The sequence below is a fragment of the Oreochromis aureus genome, linkage group 1 (assembly GCF_013358895.1).
Source record: "Oreochromis aureus strain Israel breed Guangdong linkage group 1, ZZ_aureus, whole genome shotgun sequence".
Taxonomy (NCBI): domain Eukaryota; kingdom Metazoa; phylum Chordata; class Actinopteri; order Cichliformes; family Cichlidae; genus Oreochromis; species Oreochromis aureus.
The window spans coordinates 3837824-3854500 of record NC_052942.1 but is presented as its reverse complement, the minus strand read 5'-3'; the positions used below and the strand labels follow the sequence as shown (position 1 = coordinate 3854500).

At 40.7% G+C, this 16677-nt stretch overlaps 1 protein-coding gene across 1 annotated transcript in view; it reads left to right on the top strand.

The window, feature by feature from the left end:
* The first annotated feature begins 873 nt into the window (after positions 1-873).
* LOC116334313 (CD82 antigen-like) overlaps positions 874-16677 on the top strand; it is a 43691-nt gene continuing 27887 nt past the window's right edge. Inside the window, exon 1 of the mRNA XM_031757726.2 lies at positions 874-1078. The gene's annotated coding sequence lies outside the window, so the exon portion shown is untranslated. The remainder of the gene's footprint in view (positions 1079-16677) is intronic.

Sequence of the window (16677 nt, the reverse complement as noted above, 5' to 3'; positions counted from 1 at the left end):
AAAAAAAGAAATCTTTAGATTGGTTTGAAATTATATTCCTCTTCAAAATAGTTCAGACTTTTTTTCAGATATTACTTGTTTATTAACACTCTCATGATATACTTTGTAATGTCAGTGACATTTTAGCTCTTAGAAAATGAAAGTGGCCGAGCACTCCAAACGCTAACAGAGATGAGAGTGTTCTGTAAAAGGAGAGACATTAGATGTCATGTGTTAATATTTGTACACAATTCTTACAGCATAATATGCTGAGTAGGACCAACATATTTGCTAAGAGTTTAACAAGCCCTATTTCAGATTAAATGATATCATTATGTAAAGCTTTGCTCTTCTTTTTTTTTTAAATCAGTGAATCAGCATGAACAAAAGCAATGATCCAAAGAAAACATTTACTTGCTCGGACTGTGAGTGTGAATTCTCTCCAAGATCACCCAGATCATCAGGCGTGATCAGCAGTAATTTGCTAAGTAAAACACTTTGTGAAAGGACGGGGACTGCTTAGAAAGAAGAAACATAGTTCGGTCCAGCCTTGGTACTTCAGTAATAATATCAACATCAGTATCAGTATCACAATACAGGTCCATAAACAAAATGTATTTTTATTATTAGTTTTATTAACATTTTGCCCACCATTTGCCATTTTAGGGTGGACTCATTTGGCTAGCAGGCTGTTATTTGCACTGGTGACAAAATAAGATATTCACCGTGCTGAGGTCTGTTCCACACGGTTACATTTCGAGCAGAATTCACCGGGCAGCAATGTGTTAAAATAAACACGTGGCATCGTTCTGATTCCATACGAGCTTAAGTGTGACAGTATGAAGGTATTGGGTTTAACAAGCCGTTTCTACAGAAGAATGGAAGTATTTACTGTGACAGAGGAGTCCTGCGCTCCGACACCGACAAGCTACAGCGCGGCGTAGCTCCTCCTCCTGGGGGATGATGGGGACAGTAACTGACAGTTGTTGCTGCCGAGCACGCTGCTTCTTCAGTCCCAGCAGCGGGTCTTTCAGAGGGCACAGGATCCTAACAGAAGTCGCGCTCAACCTTTTCTTCTTCACAATTTACACCGAAACACGTGAGTAACCACAGCTCCGACTGTGTGCGTATAGAGAAACGGCTTCTCTAAAGCCCTATTCTTCTTACCTGTGAGCGTCTGTAGCAGCTATGGTGATTGAGTTCAGCTGATCACGAGTGGAAGTTCGCAAAATCGGCCACATATCAGCTGCTTTGTGGATGCTGTGAGATGAAGGGGTTGGTGATATGGCGCCTCTGGAGAGGATTTATGTGTCTTTGTTCTACGGCTAAAGTGTAGTCTCCTTTACAGTGCTTATAAACTCATCTCTTAGAGTCTCTTGTAGTAGAACCCACAAAAATAAAATAAAATAAAATACCAAAAATATCCCTCAGAAGTTTTCTTGCTGCAAACTTTGTCATTCAGACATGCAGTGATCTGTTTAAAGCCTGAGCAAATGTGGTTCAAAGAGAAACAGAAGGCAGACTCGATGAACTCATTGGACTCTGTTGAAGTGCAGTTTTATTTATCAGGTACAATCCATCTGGGATCTTTTCATGGCCAAGCATTTATTCCCAATATTCGTTTAAAAGCTAATGCACGACTTCACTATTTAATGGTTTAAACTGAGGAAGAAACTTGCCTTTATAGTATGCATACAGTGTACTTAACAGGATACTGCAGTTATAATAAATCTACTTCAAATGAAACAATAAAAACGTTTTTACACCAGCTTTATGCTTGATCCATTAATTACGATTACTATTAATATTGTAGGTAAATAGAAGTAGCTTTGCAAGGTAATGAGTGAGAAGTGTATTTAAGCAAAGTGGTAAAAATATTGTCTTTCTTTTTTTTAACCAAACAAAAGAAATGTGTGACATCATCATATCCATTTGTGGATAATTACTTTTCACATTGCCACTAAACAAGCCACCAATACTGCATCTTTTCACATTATGCTGTACTTCACTTTTATGTAAACCAGTTTGGCAAACTGGTTGTACGTTGCTTATCAGACCAAACTTTTGTCTGTTTATGGATCTGTACTTTTATTCATTTGTTTTGCAAAGAAAGTACAAAATCTAATAGTGTCTAATATATGCAGGTAGAATGCTGGATTAGTTGAAAATGTGCTTGAGCAGGAAAGGAAACAATAGCATGTTCACTGCAAAAGGGAACAAGTATGAAGAAATCAGAGATCAGACAAGCAGCACAGGTACAGACAGTGGTTCTAGAGTACAGTTTGATTGTTTTTCACACTGTTTCACTTCACTACCAACAAGGTCTGTATATGTTGTGACAGGAGTTACAGGCAGGAGTTAAACTAAAGGACAAACAAAACAGATAAACACTGACCACTGTGTAGCCAGAAGCTTCAGTACACTTTCACTTTAATTCTCCAAGTTCTCCAACTTTACTATATTACGATGTTTAGGATGTTTTGCAGTCATACTAAACCCTTCAGCAAACATTGACAAATTAATAAATAATAAATTAATGTTCACAGTGTCCTCCAACTCTCACTGAAAGCAGAGTGGGTTGTCTGTTTGAGGACATGTTTCTGTTATAGATGAAAATGTGGGTCAGTTTGTTTTTTCCATGGTGGCGTCAATGCTCAGCCAATATTTTAGCTGCCTGCTCATCAGAGGTCCTTCATCTCTTTCTTACAATGTGAGACAATAAATCGGTTCAGCTCCAGGGCCAGCTCCACGATTCACTTTGGTGACTTTCCATATACCAAGAACAGAAGAGCATGTCTTGTTGGATAAATTGGACTGCGCTGCATACAGCTGGAGGTTAAACGTCTAAATGACTGTTGGATAAGAATGTTTTCATCTCTGTGAGCTCTGCATCAGTTTGGCTACATTCTGGAAAGATTTGATGAGAAGACTTGGGGGTCTCACAGTTTAACTCAGTGCTACACCTCTACCATTGTGATGCTGCATGTTAAGAGAAGGGGTATATTTCAAACATTAACCCATAGTGAGCCCACAACTTGTTTTTCCTTTTTGGAATTGCCTTAAAGCTAATAATGGGATTACCAATTTTTGGCTCCCTCAATCAAATTCTACTCCACAACTAACAACATGTGGACATGAGTCAAGTTTAACCTCTTAAACCCAAGAGCCTTTCTGAGGTTCCTGCTTGAAAATGACACGACCAAAATGCAATTTAAAAACTCTGTGTATCAAAATAAAGCTAGAGAATTCATCAGAGTTGTAAATTTTACAGCAGATGCTACTGTGTCAAAGTAACTGAGGATGGAACACTGAAACATACAATTTTTTTCCTCATCTAATTTTTTTGTATTTTATTGCACATAACCCTTTTGAAAATATGCTGTAGTAGACATTAAACTCCAGAAAATCATGAATCAATATACTGACATTATCTTTGCAAAGACTGATGCTGCTGAAGTGAAACAGAGCAAAGTTACAGAGGTTTTAGTGAACACATAGGCTGGTTCTGCAATTTGGCACAATCTGTGAGACTTGTTTCTTAAATATTGATGATATTACATGCCTCCAAACAGAATTTTGAAGAATTACCCAAATATACACGCATTACTGCGTCTTGTATGAACATAGAATTTGCACAGTGAAAATAGTCTCTGCAACTTTAAGTTCTCTGGGGAAGTAACTCCGGCTTCTATTTGCATGATGGACCTTGCCTTTTAATCATTTGAGCCTATAGCAGGGGTCGGCAACCTGCGGCTCCGGAGCCGCATGCGGCTCTTTAGTCCTTATAGTGCGGCTCCGCGTGGTTTGGGAAAATAAATTAGAAGTATTTCGCTAAAGTGTATTTTATTTATGTTAGTTCTTTTAAACTTGTAGTTCTAAATTGGAAGATTATTGTGATATTGAAATATAAATATAAAATTATATTCTATTATTTTTTCCTCGCTCAATATAAGCGTCACACTCATGAAGCCGGTATTCCCGCCGAAACACCGTGCATTTATCGAGACTTTCAACCCCAGGTAGGCCAATTATGGATCTTCGGATCCACATTATGTCAGCAGGTCCACCGTGAACTATGTTAAAGACAAACACTGCTCACGCCTCACAGACGACAGATGACAGCTACAGTCCTGCGTAAACTGACTTCGCACAGCACCGATTAGCAGACGCTGTGAGCAGAGGTTCAGGATCAGAAGTCCCATTGTAAACACATCACGGCAGACCCGACGATGTTTGCATGAACGCGCTTTTCAGCATCTCTTTATTGACCACTTTTCACATACGGTTGCTGTACGCATACAGCCGGCTGTAAGCCGCAACTCACAGCCCAACACACACCACCAACAACAACAGCAGAGAGAGCACAGACTTTAAGGCGGCGAGGCGTGATTGCGGGTGCCGCTCAGGTGCGTCCGCCTCCCCTGCAGCGGCGTTGCAGACCACGCCCCGCCGCACACATTAACCAGGTAAAATACATATTTAGGCAGAATTTTGCAAATATCTATTTTTCATTTTTCAGCAGCATAGTGCTTTTTTACCAATTATTTTTTTAAAGTCAGGTCAAGGCTCCAAAAGCCCAAAGGAGATATAAGGGAGGCGGCTCACAACAGTTTTTGTTTGCTACATGGATCATTTTAGTTCAGCTGGGTGTCTTTGCTTTTGTTATATTTCTTTAAGAGTTCAAAATGTGTTAATTACATAAATAAAATGTAATTTTCTCTGTAGCACTTCATGGATTTCATAAGCAGCACACCTTAGTTGTTCACATAAAGGTAGAAAACAATATATACAGTGTTATCTTCATTTTAGATGTCAAAAAGTATTTGCGGCTCCCAGTGTTTTCTTTTGCGTGGAAACCGGGTCCAAGTGGCTCTTTGGGTGTAAAAGGTTGCAGACCCCTGGCCTATAGAATCATGGTAATGTCACTGTGTTTACGTCAATCCCACCAATCACAAATTGCAAATACAGGTAACGCAGACGGCATGACACTCACAGATATTTGATTGGACAATGGTAACCAGGGAAAAAATTGTTTGGTTTTTTGTTTGACAAGAAACTGCTCTGAGGCATTGTGGGAGATCGAGTTATTCAGTTAATGCCTTTTAATTGTGGTGGATTCAAGTTTAGGTATGAAAGAATTCATACTAATGTTTTTCAAGCTTGAAGCATTGTTTTGGTCATGTTTTGCTGCTGGTTCAGTAAATTTTGATCTGAGGGTGACAAAACTTGCACTTTTGGCATCTGTGAGATGTCTCCTTTCAGTAGAGATATTGCTTGTTGGCGTAGTAGTATGTATGTAATATGGCCTTTTTCATCAGTTAGTTTTGGAGTTACTACAAACAGGGAACATATCGGATGATGTGTCTCTTCTCACTGGATGGTGCTGAGGTCTAATCTGACGGCAGCTCCTGTAATCACAAAGAGAACAGAATCATCACAAACTGAAATGTGATGATTATGACTCAGATCTCAAATAAAGCTGCTCCTGTCCTCGCACACTTCAGGATCTTAAGTTCTGCTCTTACATTTTTTTCAGTTCTGCTGACAGCTGACATATGGGCTGTTTGTTAAAAAAGATATAGCCTTATATACCAAATGGAGAGCTGCAAAGATGAGATGATGGAGGTTTCCAGTCTCGTTTCAGTGATGGTCCCACTGGGGTTAACTGTTTTTTTTTTTTTCTTGTTTTTGTTTGTTTGTTTTTGTTTTCCTGGACATTAGCTGCGTTAGTAACAAACTGAGATATCAGCTAGAAACTGGAACTGATTTTATAGTCAGTTTGTGAAGAATTTTCTTTATGTTTTAAGAAAGATAGAAATTGCTGTTCTAAAACTGAAGCGGAGTTTGGGCCCAGGCACGGCTAATGACGTCAGACTTAAAGACTGGATAGGCCACCTCGGGGAACACCCACACCTCAACAGGTGCCTGCTATTGGCTAATTTGTCTATTGTCCAACCAGTCCACAGTGGATTAAAACAATATGATATGTGCTATGATATATTATATCGTGCAAAAATACTAAAACTATGCAACACAAATATCAGAATCAAAGTGAAAATCATGCAAATAAAATCAAAACTGCAAATACAAATAAACACACTAAAATCAGGATAAAACAGACTATAAAACAAATACAAATTTCCACTGGGTGATTTTTACAGCACTGACTTTAATCAGTGTTTGACCTCTGAGTGATTTCTTTAATTGTTTTGGGGGGTTTTTGTTTTTTGGGGGGGAAAGTAAACGCTGGACTTCCTCTCAGCATTCTCACAACAGAGATATTCAAGTTTCTCCGTCTCTGCCAGTCAAAGCTGTTTTGCACCCCAATTTAACGGCATTATGGTAGTAATTTTAATCAAACCTATAACCTATAGCTGGTAAAAAGCCATCCAATCCACACCTGCAAAGAATTCAAACCATAGATGTCCATACATTACGCTATGTGTAATATTGAGTAAAGACACAGGGAGAAAGTATACTTACTGAAATGTATTTAATACTTTGTAGAAAAGCCTTTGTTGGCGATGACAGACTCCTGTATGGAGAAACCAGTTGCATGCATTGCCCAGGTGTGATTTTGGCCAATTATACCACACAGTCTTCAAATCCCGAAGGTCCCGTTTATGAACTCTGAACTTTAGTTCTTTCAATAAATTTTCAGTTGCATTCAGGTCAGGTGATTGGCTGAGCCTTTTAACGCCCAAATATGGCATCCAAAGAGTTCAATTTTGGTCTCATCTGACCAGACTGTATTCTCCTAGTATTTCACAGTCTGTCTAAATGTTGTTCAGCAAACTTTAAATGTCCTTCAGCATGCTTTTTCTTGTCAGAGAATCAGAGAGACTTTATCAATCCCAGAGGGAAATTGAGTTGTCATAGCAGCAATTTTGCAACAAACATCAAGCACTCATATAAAGTGAGTGTGGAAACAGAGATATTGATAGATAAATATTAAGATAAATAGATAGATATAAGAATATAGGTATAAATATACATATAAATATAAAAGGACTAGTATGTGTGCTGTGGTGTACAAAAGTGACAGGGTGCATTGAGGTGTAATTGTGTGGATGCCCTCAAGGGCTTCCACACTATTGAGTTCCTGTTTCTCTTTATTCTTTATCTTTATTATTGTGTGGATGCCCTCAAAGGTATCCACACTATTGAGTTCCTGTTTCTCTTTAAACTTTATTCTTCAAGTTGCTCCCCTGTTTTTCGGCACTTAACTACTCCCTCAGTTTTCAGCCGATTTTCTCCGTTCAAACTCTAAACTGTTCTGCTCTTTCTGCTAATTCCAGCTATGACTTTTGGTGTTTATTACTATTATACTTTTTAAAATATTACACTTTTTTCCTTTAATTTGTCCCATTGAAATGAATGGAAAACTTCCACAATTCTGCTAAAACTTGCTTGTTTTTGAAACGTAACTACTTCCTCATACTTTCACCCAGAAACTCCATTCAAACTTTAAAATGTTCTCAGATTATTGGGCTATTCCTGTGTGATTCAGCTTTTTCAGATCTTCTACCATTTTAATTTTATACCTCTTTAAGTTTTCAGTTCCAAAATTCTGATTTTTCAGAAAATACATGCGTTGCTATGGTTGCTATGCAATTAACTCAGAGTGAGCGCAGGTCTGTTCTGAATTTTCTCTTCATGTCTGAACAACTTCTTGCTACTCGCTCAATTTCCACTCAACCCCCACAAATTATACATCAAAACGTAGGTATTTTTGCTGGCTTTCAGACAATGTCACTATCTTTATTGTGAGATTTACCGTTTTTTTGCAATTTGCCTCGAAGTGACACAAGGTCTGAAAACTCCCCATTCAAAGTCTATGGGGAGGTTTTGAAATTCAGAGCTGAAATTCTGTAACGGGAGGCATTTTCAAATCGCCATATCTCCTTAACAAAGCAAAGTTAGGACATGAGGCTTGTGCCAATATATCTTCAGACACTGCTGACACTCACAGTGGAAGCAGTTTTTACAATTATCTTACCGTTGAGCAATGAATTATGTTTGTTTGAGGGGTGGAAATCTGTCCTCCTCTCAGTTTTCAAACTCTGAAAATGAACCCGTTTCTTCTCTCGTCATATCTCCGCGACGGAGGTACAAAGAGCAATGAAAATCGCAGTCAAAGTACACCAAAGTCCGCTGATTCACCCAGTACAAGAATTATGCTGCTAGCCCTCCTAGTTTTTGAGTTACACGTCGTTTTGTAACTCCAAAAAACGGCGTTTTTCGCCTCTCACCGCGATCTAATTGTGACTGGTCATCAATCTGTTTTTCAGACACCCGCCCCCTGTCCAGGTGGCGCAGTCAGTAATGACACGGCTCTGCAGCTCAAAGGTCGTGGGTTCAATCCCACCTTGGTCAACATTTTTTTTTTCACTACAAATTTATACACTATCACAGACCTGTAATTTATATTGCTAATTTTTTTCACTATAAATGAGTAGTGCAAAAACATACTATGTCTGCAACATCACAGTATATCTGTTATGTTATAGTATTACTACTAAATCACAGTATTTCTGCCAATTCAAATCCCGCTTATGGCAACATTTCTTTCAGTTAACAGTTAAACTTTTTTAACTCAATTTCAGCTTTTTCACCCCTTTTCAGCAAAATTTTCAGTTTTTTCACCACTTTTCAGCACAAAACCCAGCTTTTTCAGCTATATTCAGCAAAAACATCTTTTCAGAAGCAGAAAGAGTTCTGCAGAACTCTTTTCAGCAGAATTTTCACCTCTTTTCAGCCCAAATTCTGCGTATTCACTTCTTCTGCAAAATTTTCAGCCTTTTCACCTCTTATTAGCACAAATCTCAGCTGTTTTCAGGAAAAATTCTTTTGAGCAGAAATTCTGCTGATTCATCTCTTTTCAGCGCAACTTTCTGCTTCTTTACCTCTTTTCAGCAGAAATTCTGCTGATTCACCTCTTTTCTGCAAAATTTTCAGCCTTTTCACCTCTTATCAGCACAATTCTCAGCAGCTTCTGCTAATTTCAGCAGAATTGTCAGTCTGTCCACCTCTTTTTTGTGTAAATGAGTTTGGGTCAGTGAGATGAGTAGCTGCTTTGAGTCTGGCAGGGCCAGGTTCGAATCCTGCTCAGAGTGACATTTTTTTTTCACCACCATACAACTTTTTGTAACTTTTCATCTTTTTCAGCTTTTCAGCAGACAGCTTCAGCGTTAAGGCATCCACACTGCATTTTCGCAGGAAATGCAAATTTTCTAGTTAATACTGTTCCACATGTGTGGACTGACCCAAGTGCATGAATTAAAGATTCTGACAGCAGCAGAAGGAACGACCTCCTGTAACGTTCCCTCAGACAGCCAGGTTGAAGGAACCTGTTGCTGAAACTGCTCTTCAGATTGTCGTTTGTGTTATGGAGGGGGTGGGAGTCATTGTCCATGATTGCCAGCAGTCTTGCCAGCATTCTGTCACTGATCACCTCCTCCAGGGAGGTGAGCTTCATGCCAACAACAGACTCGGCCTTCCTGATGAGTTTGTTCAGTCTGTTTGTGTCCTTTGCTTTGATGCCTGCACCCCAGCATGCCACAGCAAAGAAGATGGTGCTCGCAACAACAGACTGATAAAACATATGGAGCAGACTGCTACATACATTGTAAGATCTGAGCCTTCGTAGAAAGTAAAACCGGCTCAGACCCTTTTTGTAGGCAGCGTCCATGTTGGCAGACCACTTGTGATCCAGTTGAACTCCCAGATACTTGTAGGATGTGACTATTTCGACATCAGTCCCACCACTGCACGCAGGGGAGGGTCGGGATCTGTTTCTGCCAGTCCACCACCAGCTCCTTTGTTTTGGCCACATTCAGCTGCAGGTGATTCACCTCACACCACCTCGCAAATCAGTCCTCTGTACTCCTTTTCCCATCCCATCTCCACACTTCCAATTATGGCTGTGTCATCAGAAAATTTCTGGAGGAGACAAGTTTCTGTGATGTACTTGAAGTCAGCTGTATAGATGGTGAAGAGGAAAGGGGACAGAACAGTTCCCTGGGGTGCACCTATGTTGCTGTTCAGACTCCCTGACACACAGCTCTGCAGTCTCACAAACTGCAGTCTGCCGTCAGGTAGTCTCGGATCCACTAAGACCAGTGGAGCCTCCACCTGCATGTCCTCCAACTTCTCCTTCAGCAGGGAAGGAGAAGTAAACTCCCTGGGCAGATAATACAAGCAAAGTCTGATGTCAAGTAGCTTGACGTCACAGTTGCAGAAACACTCTTTAACAGAGATATGTCCCAGTTACACCACCTGCAGTTCACAAACACACCCACCCCACCTCCTTTTTTCTGCCGCTGGCGTCGGTATCTCTGTCCATCTGAACCGTGAAGAAGCCAGGGATCAATACATTAGAGTCTGGTATCTGATCGTTCAGCCACATTTCAGCGAAGCACATTATGCTGGACTCTCTGAACTCTCTCTGGTTCCAGATGAGCGCTTCCAGCTCATCCATTTTATTCGCTAGGGACCTCACATTCCCCATAATGACTGCCGGCACACAGGGTTTAAATCTCTTCCTCTTCGATCTCTGTTTAACCCCCACTCTACGGCCCAGAGGTCTCCTTGTCAGTTCCTCAGTCTCTCAGTAATACTAAGTTTGACATTAAGCCACAGCATCCACCTGAAAAATACACATGCAAATATCAGGACCAACTTAAAGCTCTTCTGGTGCTAAGTGCTTTATGTTGGTTAAAACTTTAGTCTGATTCAACTTTTTAGTTTTTTGGAACCCAGCCTTTGCAGTGCATTGGTAACAATCAAATACATGAAGGTCAGGGAGGAAATCTATAGTGGAGGCAGAGGGAAAGAGAGAAAAAATCCTCATCATATCATATCATATCATATCATATCATATCATATCATACCATTCCATTCCTTAGTGTGTCAGACATGTAAGAGTCATTGTAAAATTGTCTGACTGTATTTTAACTGCTTTTATAATATGCTTTAAAAGTTTTTTGCTGTTTTGAGTTTTTCCTGCATGCAAAAAATATCTGGTACCCCTCCCAGGAGGTTTTGGCCTCCAATCACAGGAAGATTGTAATAAAAAACATTTTTACCCAGATTTTTTAAAACAGGGCTTTAACCCTTTCGTGCACAGCAGTCACTACAGTAGACAGCTATTCAAAGGCTGTTTTCTTGTATTTGTGTCAGTGTTGATGGTATACTTGCACATAAACCACTATATTGGACACTGATGTGTCACTCCATACCCTGCCACCCACTATTCGTTTAATGTTACTATAGCTGTATGACGTGTTTGATTGTAATTATTGATATTTTACCTTGTCATGCATGAATTATGACAACCTCAATCAGGATTTTTAATCATCTTTTCATGCCTAATATGAATAAAAATATTTAAGAAAAAAATCCTGATTGAGGTTGTCATAATTCCTGCATGAAAGTGTTAATTTACTCAAGCATAAAAACATATTATTAAACATATTATTTGCGTATTGTCAAATGGCCAGAAACAACAGGAAAATACATAACAAGGTAACAAAGACTCTGTGCTCTAACTATAGGCAGACCAATCATGCTTTTAAAAAAAAGAGAGAGAGAGAGAGAAAGAAGACGATGACGAGCCCTGTGGCTTAAAACTAAATGGTAAATGGCCTGTATTTATATAGCGCTTTACTAGTCCCTAAAGACCCCAAGGCGCTTTACACATCCAGTCATTCACCCATTTACACACTGGTGATGGCAAGCTACATTGTAGCCACAGCCACCCTGGGGCGCACTGACAGAGGCGAGGCTGCCGGACACTGGCGCCACCGGGCCCTCTGACCACCACCAGTAGGCAACGGGTGAAGTGTCTTGCCCAAGGACACAATGGCCGAGACTGTCCAAGCCGGGGCTCAAACCGGCAACCTTCCGATTGCAAGGCAAACTCTCAACTCTTGAGCCACGATCGCCCCCACTAACCTCATATATATCGAGCCTCATCCTCCTTTTCCCTTTTTCCCTTCTCCTCCATTGCCATCCACCTGCATGGGCACATAAGCTAATGTGCTATAAACCAACTCCACTTGCAACAATCTTCTCACATTTCTGAATATAAACCTGTAACTGTAATTATCTCATACCAGTATAATTTCACTGATACGATAGTTACAGTACTCAATCTTTTAGAAAAGTGTCAAATCTAATACTTTCTTTGTGAAAACAGCTGGTAAGAATGAAAACAAAAAGAAAAGAAAAAGAAAGACATGATAGCTGGAGGGTCTGCTGTGTAATGATGCGCTCTCCAGATTGCCAGAAATTTATGCGGATCTGCTGACCTGAAGGCGGATTGGCCCTGGGGTCTGTTACTATCTGAGTTGCCTGATTTGGTAGACCCCAGCCTCTATCAGTCTATTAGTGGCTGTGGGGTGTCTTGTTCTATCAGTTGGAAAAACATGCCGGGCAGGGTTTGGGGCTTCCATGATGGTTCATCTTCTTGGTTTCTTCTTTATTGTGTTTCTGCTGCTTGAGATATTTATTAATCACATAATCAGTTGTGGCCATCTGTCTGATGTGCTCATGTTGTTGGATAGTGGTTCTGACACTCACTAATCCATGGCCGCCTTCCGCTTAGTGTTCTGAATTTGGAGTTAAACCCTCCATGTATGGTAAGGAGCCTTCTTGTCTTGATGTTTGTGGCATTTGCCATAGAATACCAGAAGTGGCAGGTCCACCACTGGCATCCTATGCTTTTTACAGATTAGAGCCTGTTTACTATGAGCACATATGACAAACATGAAAGCGTCTGGGTAAGATGTGGAGTATTTATGCTGCTTTTAATGTCATTCAACATGGTGGTGGGTCAGTGATGGTCTGGGGAGGCATATCCATGGAGGGAAGCACAGACCTCCACAAGAGTACTGACAGGGACTAGAAAGAGAGAGCATATTTCTCCTGTTTTGGCTTCCCTTCATTGGCTTCCTGTTAAATCCAGAATTGAATTCAAAATCCTGCTCCTCACATACAAGGTCTTAAATAATCAGGCCCCATCTTATCTTAATGACCTTGTAGTACCATATCACCCTATTAGAGCACTTCGCTCTCACACTGCAGGCTTACTTGTTGTTCCTAGAGTATTTAAAAGTAGAATGGGAGGCAGAGCCTTCAGTTTTCAGGCCCCTCTTCTGTGGAACCAGCTTCCAGTTTGGATTCGGGAGACAGACACTATCTCTACTTTCAAGATTAGGCTTCAAACTTTCCTTTTCGCTAAAGCATATAGTTAGGGCTGGACCAGGTGACCCTGAATCCTCCCTTAGTTGTGCTACAATAGTCGTAGGCTGCTGGGGGATTCCCATGATGCACTGAGTATTTCTTCAGTCACCTTTCTCACTCACTATGCATTGAATCATATGTGTTATTAACCTCTGTCTTCCTTCTGTCACACGAAACCGGTCGCAGCAGATGGCCCCGCCCCTCCCTGAGCCTGGTTCTGCTGGAGGTTTCTTCCTGTTAAAAGGGAGTTTTTCCTTCCCACTGTCACCAAAGTGCTTGCTCATAGGGGGTCATATGATTGTTGGGTTTTTCTCTGTCTGTATTATTGTAGGGTCTACCTTACAATATAAAGCGGCTTGAAGCAACTGTTGTTGTGATTTGGCGCTGTATAAATAAAATTAAATTAAATTGAATACTGATAGAAGTTAAATAGTGTCTCTTTAAGTGAGACATGATTAAAATCATCTAGAATGAAGTTAGGTGCCTCTGGTGAAAGAGATTGCCATTTATTCACTACATCACTGCTGTTATTAAAAGCTGTGGGAACTCCCGGGGCAGGTAAAATGGACAAACTGGTACTGATAAAAGTTCAACATCTGCTGTGCAGATTAATTCCATGACAGTCACAGAGTTACAGTTTCATTCAGTAAAATAAAGACATATATCGCCTCCTTGAGTTTTCTGGGTCACATCGGCCTTTCGATCTAGACAAAAGGGTAATCTGAATCCCGCCAGAAAAAGGTCTAAAATCCTGATTGGCTCCACTAAGCAATGTCTCTATAAAGGCTAAAATGCCACAATCTCTAAAATCCTTTTGGAATCGAATGTTTCCCTGGAGCACACTCAGTTTGCTCCTCAGAACAGCCATGATAACCAAGGGCAGGGGAAGCCGGGTGTTTTCTCAGGAGCAACTTTACACCAGCTAGTTTACCCTGCTTCCTCCTCTTGCCTGACTCACTAGGGATAATTTTCTGTGGAAGAAGAGGCATGTGACGTGTGAAATGCTCATTTATATGTGAGTGTGCACAGATTCTGGACCAAAAAGCCTAGTTTAACAGATATAGCTGATAACCACCACTGTGATACTTACTGTCTCGACTGGGCTTGCCAAGTCAATTAATGCAAAGAAAGCCTGGCTGTGTTGAGCTTCTTTCATAGTATACCCTTGTGCCCTAATCTCACTGTGTGTTGCGTCACTGAGAGCTGCTGAGCTATGTAGTGTTGTGCCTGGTACTAGCAGAGGCTGGGAAAAAGGAGGAGGGGGTAGAAAAGGAGAGGCAGGAGGAGAGTTAAGTCTGCTTGTCGTGTGTTAGTTTTATTTATTTATTACATTTCAGAATGAAACCAAAGGCTGATTGTGTTTCAGCTTTTTTTCTGCTCCTTGTATAATTAAGACTCCATTGCAGAAGAAATAGCACGTTCTAGTGCATTTAAAGTTTGCTGAACAACATTTAGACTGTCTGTGAAATACTGGGGAGAGTCTGATCAGATCAGAGCAAAATTGAACTCTTTGGATGCCATAATACAGATCTTGTTTGGAGGTCAAAAACACCATACCAACAGTGAAGTTTGAAGGTGGAAACATTATGCTGTGAGGCTGTTTATTGGCATATGGTACTGGCAGTCTTCTAAAAATTGAAGGAAGGATGAATGGAAAAATGTACCCAGACATTCTTGATAAAAACTGACTTCCATCTACCAGGATGATGAAGATGAAATAAGGGTGGATGTTTCAGCAATGCAGTGATCCAAAGCACAGCCAAAGAAACTCTCAACTGGTTTCAAAGAAAGAAAATAAAGCTGCTAGAATGGCCCAGCCAATCACCTGACATGTATCCAATTGAAAATCTATGTAAAGAACTAAAACTCACAGTTCAAAACTCACTGGCCAAAATCACACTTGAGCAATGCATGTAACTAGTTTCTCCGTACGGGAGTCTTGAAGCTGTCATCACCAACAAAGGCTTCTGCACAAAGTAATAAATAAATTTCAGTAACAGTGTTCAATATTGTTCCTTGTGTCATTTCTCATTATGACACATAATTTATGGACATCTATGGTTTGATTTCTCTGCATGTGTGGGTTGGATGGGTTGTTACCAGCAACTGGTGAATGTTTCATGTCAAGAGCACCTTTCCAAATATATTTATTTTGAAAATTACAAACATGTTCAATACTTATTTAAGCACTGTGTTGTTGGTCTTGTCATGGAATTTAATGACACCATCAAAATGAATGCCAGGGTTACTTGAATGGCTCATAAAAAATGTCTATGCTTTTGACTTTCACTTTTAGATCACCCAACCCCACTAACAATTTGTCCTTAAAAGATCCAAAGTTTGAAAGCAGACCATAGAAGATCAGCTTAATTTTGTGTGTGTGTGTGTGTGTGTGTGTGTGTGTGTGTGTGTGTGTGTGTGTGTGTGTGTGTGTGTAGTTAGACAGTCACTTCAATCTGACTTTGCTACAGGAATTCACCAAAATCTTTCTCACTGGATATTCTATTCCCACTGCCATCCCTGTAGGTGCCACCCTTTCCAAACTGGAACAAACACTGGTGTAACCCATTTACAGTAACAGGAAAGTGGGTCGCCCACAGGGCTCCACTACCAGGGGAAGCATTGAGCAGGTTTTCCATATCTCACCCAGATTTCCATAGATTTATTGGACAGTAAATGCCACTACTCTGTGGAGGGAGAGCTGATTGATGGTCCATTCAGGTTGGTTTGTTTTTTTTCCATAGATATGAGCCACCACACAGAAGTCATTTGCAGTGTTTGGTATGGCAATCCAGTCAGTTACAGTTGCAAATAGAGAGAAAACCGGCCATGACCATTTGCACCCCTGACCTATTGACCACCTTGACCTTAAAGGGCTATAGGGACAGATTTCAGCAGGTGATCCGGGCGTTGGCATCCTTCATGCAGCGGAGCCATTGCAGCGAGGCAAATGAGCATCCTGAGAGGTAATAACGAAGGGAGTGGACTGGCCACCAGGTGGTCAGACTCCTCCACCGTGATATATGTGACCTTACTCTCTCTGACAGCTTCTGGCTGATGTACACAATGGGTCGGTCGACCCCCTTACCTGCTGGGACAAAATGGCCCCCAGCCCTCTGACACTGCTCCATCCACTGGACCAGATCTGGCTCCCCATTTTGGGTGAGATTAGTCAAGGGACTGGATAACTTTGCAAACCCAGGCACAAACCAACAGTAGTACCCAGCCAGCCCGAAGAACCTTTTTTGATCTTGGGACACGGGCAGGATGCAATGGCTGTTGTTTTCTCCATTTAAGTGCATCCACTCTGTCACACCTGCAACTGGTGCAGAATGCTGCAGCACAGTTTTTAACTGGTAAAAGAAAATTTGAGCATATTACTCCGGTTCTGGCCTCCTTACATTGGCTTCCAATTGAATTTAGAATCTATTTTAAAATCCTTTCACTGGTTTT